General features: G+C 33.0%; 1 protein-coding gene across 7 annotated transcripts in view; it reads right to left on the bottom strand.

Moving 5' to 3' along the window:
* Window positions 1-14,425, bottom strand: part of Ca-alpha1T (Ca[2+]-channel protein alpha[[1]] subunit T) — a 673,619-nt gene that overhangs the window by 308,577 nt on the left and 350,617 nt on the right. The window lies entirely within an intron of this gene.

Below are 14,425 nucleotides of genomic sequence, written 5' to 3'. Positions count from 1 at the left end.
TAACTCTAGCCTGCCTAGATCTTGACTTCGCCACCATAAGTGCTGCTACAAGCAAAGCGTGGGAGTCCGGAGTTTTGGCTTGCCTATTCGTTGGTTGTGTCCAGTTTGAACAGATTCTTTAAAAAAAATAATTCATTCAATTCTTTGTCCTTCATCGATGTTTTATATAAAATAGTGTATGGTGCACTTTTGAGAAACCTCAACCAACATATTTGCAACCAATTTACCTGCTCTCCATTAGTGTTTTTTTCTTATCGGTTTTTTAATCGCATTTTGAAGATTTTGAAGATAACCTTTGACACGTAATATGACACTTAATATATAAAACAAATGTAAAATAGCAGGCTACTGATCGGCAACCATCTGCTAAGCCGCCTACCTCTGTCAATTGGACTTACACCATTTTCATAATCGATGATTATGCAATTTCATTTACCGACCAATTTTAAATTCTACAAAACATGGGAATTTATTAAGAAATTAAACACGGACTAGTTATACATAAAAAAATTACATAAAATTAAGCATGAATTACATGATATCTCATTTTTTCAAAAATGGACTTACACCACTTTCAAAATAAACGGTCCAAATATCTTGTTTCATCAGGCAATTTTAACATTCTTGTCCACTGCCATTGTGATCATTACAATTAATTTATCATTTAGCTTTTTTGTACCTATTTATTAACAATTATGGCCGTTTCTTACTAGACTAATTCTCTGATCTTAATTTATTTCAAAACTTATTTATATTTGGTATTTAATTGAATAAAAAAATTAATGTTAAGTAACAGCTTCCCTGTTATTTAATGAAAGGAGATGTTATTATTTATACAAGTTAGAAATACGATTATTTAAGCAACTAGTAGGGTTCTTTAATGAAACGCAAATACGAAACTAGCGCCAGCTACCATCATAGCGGCCATACTCTCAGTTAAACTCGCCATATTACTTGTTTTTATTTTAAAAGAGATTTACTAAATGATACCAATTATTAATTATTTCAAAGATAATTCAGCGAATGTAGAATAAAGATAATAAATTTGATTACAATCCTAAGAATGTCGTAGATTAAGCGAAGCCTTTCAAGTGAACACTTTAGATGGGCAAGTAATAGTTTACTAGAGGCTTAGTTGAGATACCAGTGTGATTGGTAGAGTATACTCAAGCAATCAGTACTGTGCAACAAACCAGAATTGAGGAGGACAATTCCAAAGCTCTTGTGTACAATCACAGACCATTCTAGAGGGAATTGTTACTATCAGCCAGTTAAAGGTTTGTAAGTCTTACTATAATTTGTTGCTACAAATTAAACTTTTTTTTTACCTTAACTCAGACAATTTACTCCTTTATATCTTGTTGAAACCTCTTCATAAAATAAAAGGACAGCTAAACTCAATCTGTTGAAGTTTAAAATACACTATTATAATAGAATTACTGCAGTATTTTGACGTGAATACGTCTTTAAATTTGCTATCACATGGAGGCAATCCAAAAACCTAATGATAACAAAATCTTGGGATAGAGTTTGGCATTATAGTTTCGAATCTATTGTCTACATCCAAAATTAAATTAGACCACTGGATAGCTAAAGGATCAAAGAATTCATTACGATAAGCCAGGACTGTGACGCATCGTGCGCGGTGGAGGGGGAAGCGCCGCCATTTTGAGATCATTTTGCTGCGTATCGAGATTTGCAATTTGTATAACTTTTGACTCGAAGAAGCTACGATGTTCGTTTAAGTTTTAATCGTCAGCTGTCGTCACAATCTATCGATTGTAAATAAAACATTAGTGTAAAATAGTGACAGTGAATATAATAAGGTGTTAGAATAAAAAAATATTAACAAAAATATATAATGTCGGCCTATACGCGTCGAAAAGCCAAAACCAAATACAGAGATCGTATACGGTTAGAAAATGCTTCTCAAGAACAATCGAATGGTAATAATAAAACACCATATGACCGAGGTCAAGCTGTGCCGGGAACGTAAAAGAATGAATGCGGCCGAGCGGATCAACGACGACGGTGTCAGAACATCTGCCGCTGGGGCGGTTGAAATTATGAAAGTGGATGATGAAATCGCTTCTACATCGACAACGGACTGTATAGGCATAGATTGTGTTCGATCGTCGATTATGAAGGCATATTGGGCAGCAGCTAGTGCACGTTTCACTACGGCGTTTGTCAACAATCCATTCGGTATGTGATCGTCTATGGTTTCTGCGCTCATTAAAGCTAACAAAAGAAAAACACTTACCGCTGTTTAATAATATATTATTATAACATATAACCCGTTACGTAAACGTATTCACGTACAACACATGGCCGTGTCCATGACACAGCCACAGTTTTTTTTTAGGAACAAATTTTAGCGTTTCAGTGATTGTGTACGAGACTACTTTTGAGTGCCCGTCGCATCTAAATACTGAAACCATTCTTAGAAGCGACATAAGAAACGCATTTGTGCATAAAGTTAACTCAGGTCATAATTGACAATATTTCAGCCCAGAAAACTGTCGAGTTCTTGCCAACGAAGCTTCCAATAAATGTCTCTTGCTTCTTAATTCAATGATTCCGACTCCAGAATCATAATAAATCCTTTTGTGTCTGTAAATGTAATCTAAATCAGTTTTTGGTTTCAAGAACTCTTGGATAGCGTTTTCGTTTCTGTGTTTTAGAAGTGTTTAGTCCTAAAAATTGGGTTTGGTTGTGAGGAAATTGAGGCCATGGACTTAGCGTATCGGGATCTTAGCGAGTGTTGGTCTAGTGGTCAAGAGTGTGGCTTTATGTGTAGGAGATCACCGGATCGAATCCTGTATATGGCTACTTTTTATTTGTTAGGAAAAATTGTTTATAGTAAAGAATAAGCGTCCAACCCCGCCCACAACATCTAATTGGTAGTTGGACATTAAGCCAGGCCTTAAAAAATTGGGGATTACTTTATTTGACTATAAAATGCCATAAAAAAAGCCAAATCATTCCCCTTCCTTAGAACTGCTCTGAATATTATTTTCTTGGAAAATGGATAAAACAAACATTATTTGAACTTTAATGGAAATCGTGTTTATAAATAAATAAATAGGAAAGAAATAAGGGGCGTCCTTTTTTGTAAAAAATATAAAAAATTGACAAATTCATTCAATAAAGAGATAGTTGCGCCAAGGGATTTCGATCGCTAAGTTAGGGTCTCTGTGGAAGATTCAAATGTAATTTAAAGTTGGGGCTGTTTGTAAGTCTTCTTCTCTTTTTTCAGCTAATGCGTTCAATTACCCATAATTCAATTCTAAATTTTGTTTCCTCCCTCAGGGGCACTAAAAACTTGGGAGTTGTTAGAAAAAATAAAAGAAAACAAGTTAACCAGAATAGTGAGGTCTAATGTCAGTTTACAAAGAGAAATGGCTGGCGATTTAGGAATCATGTGTACACAACGACCTTCATATAGAATGGGTCAGAACGATGTGGAGATGAGGGCGCCAACATGTCTACTTCAATCAATCATCCATTGACTTGGGAGTGCCCTCCATCCACTGTTCCTTCCTGTTTCTCACTGTTTAGCACCACCATGTACTCTAGAAAGTTATAGTATATTCTTGTACAATCATACTCCCAACCCAACGACTACATGGTCCTCTTCAAATGACCTGGGACCCATCTAACAACTTCTTTTAAGATCTTAAACTCTCCTACTAGTTCTTGCCCAACCCGCACAAACTTCTTCCGTTCACTTTATCGCCAGCTATCTCTATCTCCCCATTGTTTAAATCGAATGTCAAACAAGTTTTATGTTACAAATTTACGAACCATTAGACATACATCTTCCACATACTCACTCCACATATCATTTTTGTTTACTTCTTAACCATCAATTTATTGGTAAAATAAAAACTCTAATCAACTAAATGATACGTAATAATGTAGTCATTAACAATAACACCAGAGAGAAAGGGATTAGCTGAATGGTTAGCATACAGGCTTCCCACGATAGAGATCGCGGGTTCGAATCCAGCATAAAAGATTAGTGTGCAGAAAAAAAAAAAAAATCATCCAGTTTAAATGGTATAAGAAACTGAGAACATTGCAGCAGACCTCTGAACCTAAAACTTCATTCTCTGTTTATTTTCAGAAATTTACAGCATCTAAATAATGTACAACAATCAGATATTAGAGGCCAGCAAAATAAATACATTACGTAAAAGAAAATATTTAGTAATAGTAGTAGAAAGCTTTATTTACATACAAAATATAAACTAGCAATTTTTTTTTTTTAAATTAAAACTGTCCGGTAGGACAGTTGTATAAGGGTTGACCATCAAAAACTGCACGAAAAAGTGTAACGTTGAAAAACACCCAACTTTGACAATTTTTTTCTATTTTTCTATAAAAGATAAAATTCCCAAATTTTCTTTATAATATAGGGCAAATCCTCCTTTATAAATGTAATTTTTTTGCAACCACCTAGATCTAATAGGTTTCGAGAAAAAAGTTGCCGAAAATGAGCAAAAACGGCTTTTTCAAAAAATGTTCTTGTTCTTGTTCTTCTTCTTCTTCTTCTTCTTGTTGTTACCTTTTTTGTAAACAACGTAGCGCCTAAACGCGTGAACCGATTTTCATGAATGAGGTGTCATTCGATTCGGAATTTTATGTAGATGTGCCTTTTGGGGGTCTCGGCCCTGTACATTGAATGGGAGAGGAGTTAGCCCCCTTTATGTAAGGCCCCCTCCAAAATTATTATTACTAATTACTCTGTAAATCTTGGCCCGATTTTGATAAAATTTGGTAGGATGATAGGGTTAGGGCTCCCCTACCTAACAATAAAGCGACGATCTGCTCTTACACTTGTTAAGGGGAAGTATAGCAATCGTTTCAAATTATCGACACGTGAACCGATTTTCATGAATGAAGTGTCATTCGAATCGAAATTTTGTACAGATTTGTACTTTAAAAGTCTCGACGCTATGCCTCATAAGGAGGGGAGTTCGCCCCACCCAAATAAGGCCCTTTCTGAAACTATTATTACCAATATTTCTACAAAGCTTAGTCCGATTTTGATAAAATTTAGCACGAAGAAGTGATTAAAGCTCCTCTATGTGGCTGTGAAGTGCCATCATGCTCTTACACCTACTAAGAGGAAGTACTGCAATCGTTAAAATTATCAATGAGTGAACCGATTTACATCAATGAATTGTCGTTCGATTCAAAATCTTTGCCTTTTAGGGAGAAGTACTGTAATCGCAGTTTATTTTTCTTGCTCCTCTTAAAAGGAAGTACTGAAATCGCAGTTTAATTTTGCTATTTACGTACAAATACCTTCCTATTTTATTCAAAACGCTTTCTCAAAAAAATGGTTATTGAGGATGGTTTGGGGACCGTAACTATAATCATTCTTTAAAAAGATCTCTCCAGTGGTAGTTACGGTTCCGATTTAACACCTTATCAGGTTATAATGATAGAATACCTTATTCCAAATTTTAAAAAATCTGTAAAGCAGACGTAACTTTGCAAATAGACAAAAAGGAAAATCTATCCAAAAGGTACAAAAATCTCCTTAACAAAAACTTACAGTTTTAAAAGTTAAGTATAAGGGTTTATTAAACGCCAAAAGGTACACAAATCAGCAGTTCCCAACATTTCATTAATACTTCATTGATATAATTTAAGTAATTTTACTGCATTAACTTTTCCTTCACATTTTTTAGAATTTATTAGATGTCACAGACCCTTATGCTGGCCATTTTCGTCTACAAAATATTTACTCAAGTAGCACACCATTTAACTTAGATTGACTGTAATATCTATTTATCTATAATAATCAAACTATTAATCACAGGTGAAAAAGAAAACGTTATAAAAAATATAAAAAAAATAAGAGGCTAAAAAATTCATAAACTTTTTTTACATCAATAATTTTATGCATTTATTTTTATTTTTAAATAAAAATCATTGGTTTAAGTTCATTCTTCGATTAAAGTAATTGTTATTTTATGTTGTAGTCAAACGTTTGTAATAATAAGTAATAAATAATCTGGCTTTATCGCAAATAATATAGTTTTCTTCAATTACATTCTCAATCTAGGTGTTCTTCCCACAATGTTATATATATGTAATATAAAATAAAGAAAATAAAGATATGCATATTTTTAGGACAGCTAATTATTCCAGTATTTTACCATAAGTAAAATTAGGGGGACTAAATTAAATTACAATTGAGAAATGAGTAAATATTGTTGAATAATCTACTTGTTATTAAATGTATGTTATTTGTGCTCACGAATATTTCGGTAAGACGAATTTAAGACTGAAATATTGTTTTGAATCCTCCGTGATTGAAATTTAAAAAGTGGCCGACTCTAACTTTGTTTTTTTCTACTTTAACATGCATGTATATGTGACTACTCAGAATAATTCATCACTCATTTTATCATAATTATAATAAAAAAATATTATGAATGAACTGGCCAGCATAAGGGTCTGTGACATCTAATAAATTCTAAAAAATGTGAAGGAAAAGTTAATGCAGTAAAATTACTTAAATTATATCAATGAAGTATTAATGAAATGTTGGGAACTGCTGATTTGTGTACCTTTTGGCGTTTAATAAACCCTTATACTTAACTTTTAAAACTGTAAGTTTTTGTTAAGGATTTATTTTGTAATTTACAATCTGTACACATGTATACAATCGGTAAATTAGATGAGTATGATGAACTAGTGCGGGAGGAGAGCAGGAGGAGAGAAGCTACCCAGCGGTAGCACTCTCTATAGGAGAGAGGAGAATGTGAGGAGGAGAGTGTGAGGAGGAGAATACGAGGAGGAGAGAGGAGAGATGGGAGAAGGAGGACGTTTAGGTCTCAGCCTACAAGAAGTCGCGGGGCCACTGGCGATTCAGTCGGCGAGGAGTATTGTTAGGGATGTCAGAGGAGGCGAGAGACTGTACAAGAGGATTGGAGCAAGTGGAGAGAGCAGTATGGAACTTTTGGTATTTAGTCTTGACGAGTTGGTCTATGAAGGGAATGTTGAGATCGTGGTGAAGAGTGAGGTTAGTCACCGTAGAAAGGAGCGTCAACTATCTGTCGGCAGTAGTTTTGACTTGAAATGTCTTGTACTGTCCGTATGTTTGTAGGTTTGGCTGAATCCCACAGCTCTAGTCCGTAAGTCCACATAGGTTTGAGGATAGTGTTGTATATTAAGCGTTTGAGATCAATGGGCAATATGGAGCGTGAAGCAGTTTCGCACGTTTTATCATTGCTTGTCTTTTAAGTCTACTATGTGGGTTCCACGTGAGTCTTTTGTCTATGTAGAGTTCAAGGTAGCGCACCAGATCTGTACAAGGAAGAGGATTACAAAATTTAAATTGAAAACTTGCAAGGCATATCCTGTTGAGTGAATTTAGAATCAGGTATTTGGGGAAAGGAGAGCTCACACTGGCGGAAACTGATAGATGTGCTAAATGGTAAAGACTGGGACAATCTATGTAAATATGTTAATGTAGCCAGTAGATATAGACAATTTTTTAGTTTCGGAGTTTAATTATTAAGAAGCCAATGTAATTTTGTTCAATTATGGTTTTATTATTATTGTTTTTAATAGTGTTCATAATCCTTTTTATTTATTTTATTAATTTATCTTAATTAATTATTGTTTATGTTCACTTTTATGCAGCTTTTCCTTTATTTTATAGTTTTTATTTTTTGTTTTATTTTTATTTGATTTATTGAGTTTAGTTTATCAACTTCAGTTTAGCTTAATATAACAACTCCTGGCAGACGGCATAGAAAATATTTTACTTACCACACAGAAAATGTTTTAACGTCTAATTTTAAACTAAATGATATAGAACTTAAAAGATAAAATTTTTGAAGTATTAATCAATAATTATTGATTAGAAAATAGCTTCTTCTCTCTAATTGAATTATTCGATCATTACTGGAAAGAACAACATTATACATAAATAATGAAGTTGTATTTATCAAGAACTTGTAGTTTGGCTAGTTCATATTACAGTATTATTAATATTTTGTTTCATTAGTTAGAATTGACTTGCCTTTATATTTACTAACAATGTTTACACAAAATAAACTATATATAACTCTTTATAACTTGCCCTTTTGGTAGGGTTGCCAACTGCCCTTTTTTTTGGAAAGGACAGTCCTTTTTTAACACCTGGTTGTCCTTGTCCTTTCTTAAATTAGGAAAGGACGCCTTTTTTTCAGATATTGTTCACACAAATCTAATTTGTTTTATTGTATTTTTGATTTAAGTTCTGACTTCCGAGACTCCTTCATTTGGCGTGTTGTTTTTCTATTCTAACTGAACTGAATAGGTCAACAGGTTATTGATGTATCGATGAACGAAATGCAAAAAAATGGTACTGGATTTGATGATTCTGATTAATTATATTCTTATGGTAGGTGAATTCCTTTCATAATACCGACGCTGTTTTGAGGCCTACTTTTTTGCAATTAATCAAAGATTTCTGCATCAATTTTTAAAATAACCACTATTCATGGTATACCTTTCGAAAGGTGATTGTATGTAGATGTTTTTCATGAGTAGTGCACGTTTCAAACATGCGTAATATATTTGAGAAAAATGAAGTCAAAGTTTTTGGAAAAAATTAGAAACTAGCTATTTCTTAAGTTTGGGCCACAAAATAAAATACTTAATATTATTATTTTTAAGTATAAATTAGCTTATTTAAAAGGAAATTTAACCATCTTTCTAATGAGCTTATTGAAATCGCTCTAGCTTTAGTAGTTTGAGAAACTGTTTGCTAAAAAGTAGTAATACCTTGAGAAAAACATAAAAATTAAAAATATCTATAAAACGGAGCCGAATCGTGCCATAGTTTATATAGAATGTTTTGTTGCAAATGATGCCCTGAATCGCCTCCCGAATTAACGGTAGTCTTAGGCTGAACACCCTGTATATTCCCGGGCCCCAAAATCCTGTCGACTGCCCTGAATATACCTAATTTTTTGTTTAGGGTGTCCTTTTTTTTGGAACTTTATATAGTTGGCAACCCTACCTTTTGGTGATAACAAACTCTCAAATATTTTTTAAATGGCTTTCTATGTTAAAAATGGGCCTCCATTGAAATTATCTATTGTTGCACATCCTTCACTCTTTTGGATTACTGTTTCTGAGAACTACTTTAATCTTGGCATTCTAATTAAATTAAATAATAGAACAATAAGCTGAAGAATGGTATCGTAAGGTTTGAATAAATGAAAGACTCTTTTTTTTTTTGTAGCAAAGACAGAAATAAAGAGAAGAATGTTTGTGTATATAGTATATGGTTAAATTGGTGGAAGCGCTGGTGCAGAAAAAGGAAAAGAACAAACTCGAGGACCTTGTTACAGTCAGAGAGCGCAATGTCAAGGTGTAACAGGAGGATCTCTTTCTCTTTCTCAGGGTATTCAACGATTCAACCACTGTAGGAAACGCTACACGGTAGAATGTATGGTACGGACATTCCAATTAGCAACAAGCTGCAATTATGGCGAAGAAAAATGGCAATGTTTCTATGGAGGACTCGGTTTTTCTTTAGGGTTTTTCTTTCCTCTTCTAAGTGATGGTTTTTGGTCGCATAAACTAGAATAAAGAGGGAAAATCCCATAAATTTATTCAACTTATTTTAAATAGCATTATTTTTGTTTTTAACTTAAAGAGTATTTAGAATTGCAGCTTTGGTTTTTCTTTTTTCTACAGACTTACATGTAAAACATTTTGAAAAATATTTCAAAACGAAAAAGGTAGCTAAAAATCCGAATAAAAGTATTTTATTCCATTAGTAGACCCGCTGTAATTATCGATCAAACCGGAAATGTAAATAGAACCATCATACTCAATAGATTTTTCTTTATAAATACTCCAACGAACATGCGCCAACAAAAGGAGAGTATAATAAATATTTCATGGAGAAAAATAATAATCAAAAAGAATGATGTATATATAAAAGGATTGGCTCCACTCAAGGTGATGAAATCTTTTGTTGACATTCTCCATGTTGTCTTCTTCCATTGGCGAAACAGTGCTCATTTTTTGTTCTTTCAATCTAAACATTCTCAACGTTTCTAATAAATAATATTTCGCTTTTTCATTATACTTACAACATAGTTCCAAATTATGATTAACTATTAATCAATTATGTAACTTTTTAATAATAGGAGTGAGTATTAAAAGTGTAGGTAGCATTTACCTATAAGTTTATTAATAGATTAATGGTATTTCCGAAAAAGGGGCGGGTGCTGGTCTAATGGTCAAGGGCGTGGCTTAAGTGGGAGTTTTCCAGTTCCAATCCCGCGTATGGCTACTTTTTATTGGATAAAAAACATTGTTTATCGTAAAGTATGCGCTTCCGCCCCCGCCCACGACACCTAATTGGTAGTTGGACAAAATTATTTCAAAGTAAATAATACTCTTAACGAATTTTATATTATTTTTAAATGGAGCGAAATGGAAAATCTAAAAATTGCTAAAGCAAAATAAAACAAGTGTACCACTTTATTTACTTTCCTCTTCGTACACATCATAAAAGGTGGTAAGTAGGTAATGTATTCGTGCAGATTTTTGAATTTTGAATTTTTTACAGGAAGTCCTCTTAGTAAAAAACAACAGGGTACTTATGATGTCTGGGTTCATCTGTCAGTATGTTTACTGCTATGTATACCTATTCATAGATCATAGATTATGACACTTATTTTTCAGACAAGAAAATTTAAAAAAAACATTTATGAAGCCACAATTTACTGAATTAATTTTTTAATAAAGTGGCTCAATCCGTGGCTAAATTAACAATCCGTGAATTTCACAGCTAGATCATAAGACAAGAAATCGAGCGTTAATAAATTGAAATTAATAATCCGCGAATTTCACAGCTGGATCATAAGACTAGAAATTAAGCGTTAATAAATTGAAATTAACAATCCGCGAATTTCACAGCTAGATCATAAGACAAGAAATCAAGCGTTAATAAATTGAAATTAATAATCCGCGAATTTCACAGCTGGATCATAAGACTAGAAATTAAGCGTTAATAAATTGAAATTAACAATCCGCGAATTTCACAGCTAGATCATAAGACAAGAAATCAAGCGTTAATAAATTGAAATTAATAATCCGCGAATTTCACAGCTGGATCATAAGACTAGAAATTAAGCGTTAATAAATTGAAATTAACAATCCGCGAATTTCACAGCTGGATCATAAGACAAGAAATCAAGCGTTAATAAATTGAAATTAACAATCCGCGAATTTCACAGCTAGATCATAAGACAAGAAATCAAGCGTTAATAAATTGAAATTAATAATCCGCGAATTTCACAGCTGGATCATAAGACAAGAAATCAAGCGTTAATAAATTGAAATTAACAATCCGCGAATTTCACAGCTAGATCATAAGACAAGAAATCAAGCGTTAATAAATTGAAATTAACAATCCGCGAATTTCACAGCTAGATCATAAGACAAGAAATCAAGCGTTAATAAATTGAAATTAATAATCCGCGAATTTCACAGCTGGATCATAAGACTAGAAATTAAGCGTTAATAAATTGAAATTAACAATCCGCGAATTTCACAGCTAGATCATAAGACAAGAAATCAAGCGTTAATAAATTGAAATTGAAATTAACAATCCACAATAGTACAATAGTTAACCTTCCCCTAAATAGTAGCCATTTTTTTTTTTTTCATTTATTTACGAAAGCTCTTCTAACAAACTGGTGGACAGTTTTTGAAGGACATAGAAATTTATCAAGAAGGTGCAGTAGCTAGTGGTATTAGTGTTAGATGATCTTGGAGAGTTGAAACCGGTCACGTTTCCTATCTCTAGGGAGGTCTGCGTGTTCTTGTTTTACAAACGTAAAAGGATTTACGAGGTTGTTTAACTTCTACTAGACCGAACTATACGTGCACCTTTGTTTGGAATATGTGTTCAAAAAAAAGAAATATAAAGGAATGGGTTCTTCCATTATCATCCTGCTTACAAAGCATGCTGTGTACTTCTTTGTTATACTGAAATTCTTAAAGTGGTTCAATGTATAGTTCAGTAGATTTATTTTGTAGCATCCTAAATAAATGAGAACATGAACAATTCTTTCGAAAGATATGTGATGATATGATTTATTTATTTTTTTCCACTTTCGAAGATTGCCGCATGAAATATGAAGTTTAGCGATTATAACCCGTTATTAAATTATTATTATTTGCAAAAAAAATACGTATTTTGGTCAATTCGAATGAGAAAAAAATGTTGCAATATGAATTTATGTCCTACTGCAAGAACCTGCTTACCTTCTAACCTCAATGCACAATATACATCTTATAATCTAGTCTCAACGACACTCGTAAATATTCGTATACTTCCAGATGAGAGACTTTGATCTATAAATTACATTCAGGAGGAACCAATCGACGTCTCAAGTTTTAACTTTCTAAAATTTTTAGTTTTTAAAATTATATTGGTTTTCTATTAATTATTGATTTGGTTGTAATTAATTCTAATAATTAATTTATTTCAAATAATTGAATTCCATCATAACGTAAAAACAAATAAATATTTAGTTATTCAGAAGATGCTCATGAGGAGAAAAAGTATTAGAAACTAATAAATAAGTAGAAAAAGGAATAAAACAAAAATGAATGGAAAGAATAACTATAAACAAAAAAGGGAACAGGTTAGATTTGTTATTTAATCCTTGAGCCAATGTACTAGCGAGAAATTAAAAGTAATACTAAATTTACATTAAAAACCAGATTTATTTCTGAGGAACATTGATTGGTTCTCAGAATTAATGCTAATTCTGTGTTATAAATATATTTACACTATTATGAATACTAAGCTCAATAGATCTCTTAATATTATTTAGTTTTGAAACTAATATATACTAAAATAACCCTACAATTTTATAGAGCTTACCTAAATGAAATTAAAAGTTTCATTATATTTTATTTTTGTTTATTAAAGTTGGGGATTTATATTCAAATTTAATTAATAATACTGTTAGCAATTCATTTTAGGATTTTGATTAAGAAGTGGATAAAATTAGTTTACTAATACCATAGAAAATAACACTTGATCAAAGTAGCTGTTGAATTTGATTGGCAGCTATTATTATGCAAGCTGTCCCGCCCTTCTACTACTAAACTGAAATAATGGTAATTTAAACTGTTAGAAGTTTAGCGAATTCAAACTTATACATTGAATGGGCGGCCATTATTAAACTAATACACTGGCAGACAATTGATTCCATTTCTGTTTCACATATCATTTTAGCGGACATTATATTAGTTGTTATTTTTTAGGAAGTGTGGAAAATTATTGATAAGCAGCAGTTGTTACGCGTTATACGAGGTGTGTTCAAAAAGTAACGGGAATTTTTAAATTTCGCGGGTTTGGAGAGTGATTGTAAAATTTTTTTTTTTATTATGTTGGTACACATGCCCCTGAAGTACGATAAAATTTTCAGTAATATTCATTGTTTACTTCTTAAGTGGCAGCCGTTAAGGTTAGACGTGTTTTTCGAGCTTGGCGATTTTTGTTTGTTAAAAAAAATGGATCAAAGAATTTGTATTAAATTTTGCGTAAAAAATGAAATAAAGTGTGTGAAATGTTAATAAAGGCATATGGTGAGTCTGCTATGAGTAAAACAAGGATTTACGAGTGGTATAAGCGTTTCCAAGATGGCCGCGAAAACGTTGAAGATGACGAACGACCTGGACGTCCAAGCACATCAACATCCGATGAAAACGTGAAAAAAGTGAAAGAAATGGTTATGAACGATCGCCGAATCACAATCAGAGAAGTCGCTGATGATGTTGCCATATCAATTGGCTCATGCCATGAAATTTTTTCGGATGATTTGGGTATGAAACGTGTGGCAGCAAAATTTGTTCCAAAATTGTTGAATTTCGAACAAAAACAGCGGAGAATGGAAGTTGCTCAAGAGTCACTCAATGAAGTCGACAACGATGCGGATCTACTGAAACGTGTTATAACAGGTGACGAAACATGGGTTTACGGATATGATGTCGAAACTAAGGCTCAATCGTCCCAGTGGAGGCATTCTGGATCGCCAAGACCGAAAAAGGCTCGACAAGTGCGGTCGAATGTGAAGGTTATGCTCACTGTGTTCTTCGATTTTAATGGCATAGTGCATCATGAATTCTTGCCACAAGGTCAAACAATCAATAAGGAGTACTACCTACAAGTTCAACGCCGTTTGCGTGAAGCAATCCGAAAAAAACGCCCGGATTTGTGGCAAAACAATTCATGGATTTTGCACCACGATAATGCACCTGCTCACACTTCATTGCTTGTTCGTGAATTTTTGGCCAAAAACAAAACTTTAACGATGCCCCAGCCTCCATATTCGCCAGACATGGCTCCATGTGACTTTTTTCTATTTCCAAACATAAA

The sequence above is a fragment of the Rhodnius prolixus genome, unplaced genomic scaffold, assembly GCF_049639745.1.
Source record: "Rhodnius prolixus isolate KJV_2025 unplaced genomic scaffold, Rpr scaffold_6, whole genome shotgun sequence".
In the NCBI taxonomy this organism is placed as follows: domain Eukaryota; kingdom Metazoa; phylum Arthropoda; class Insecta; order Hemiptera; family Reduviidae; genus Rhodnius; species Rhodnius prolixus.
This window is presented reverse-complemented; position numbering and strand designations above follow the sequence as displayed.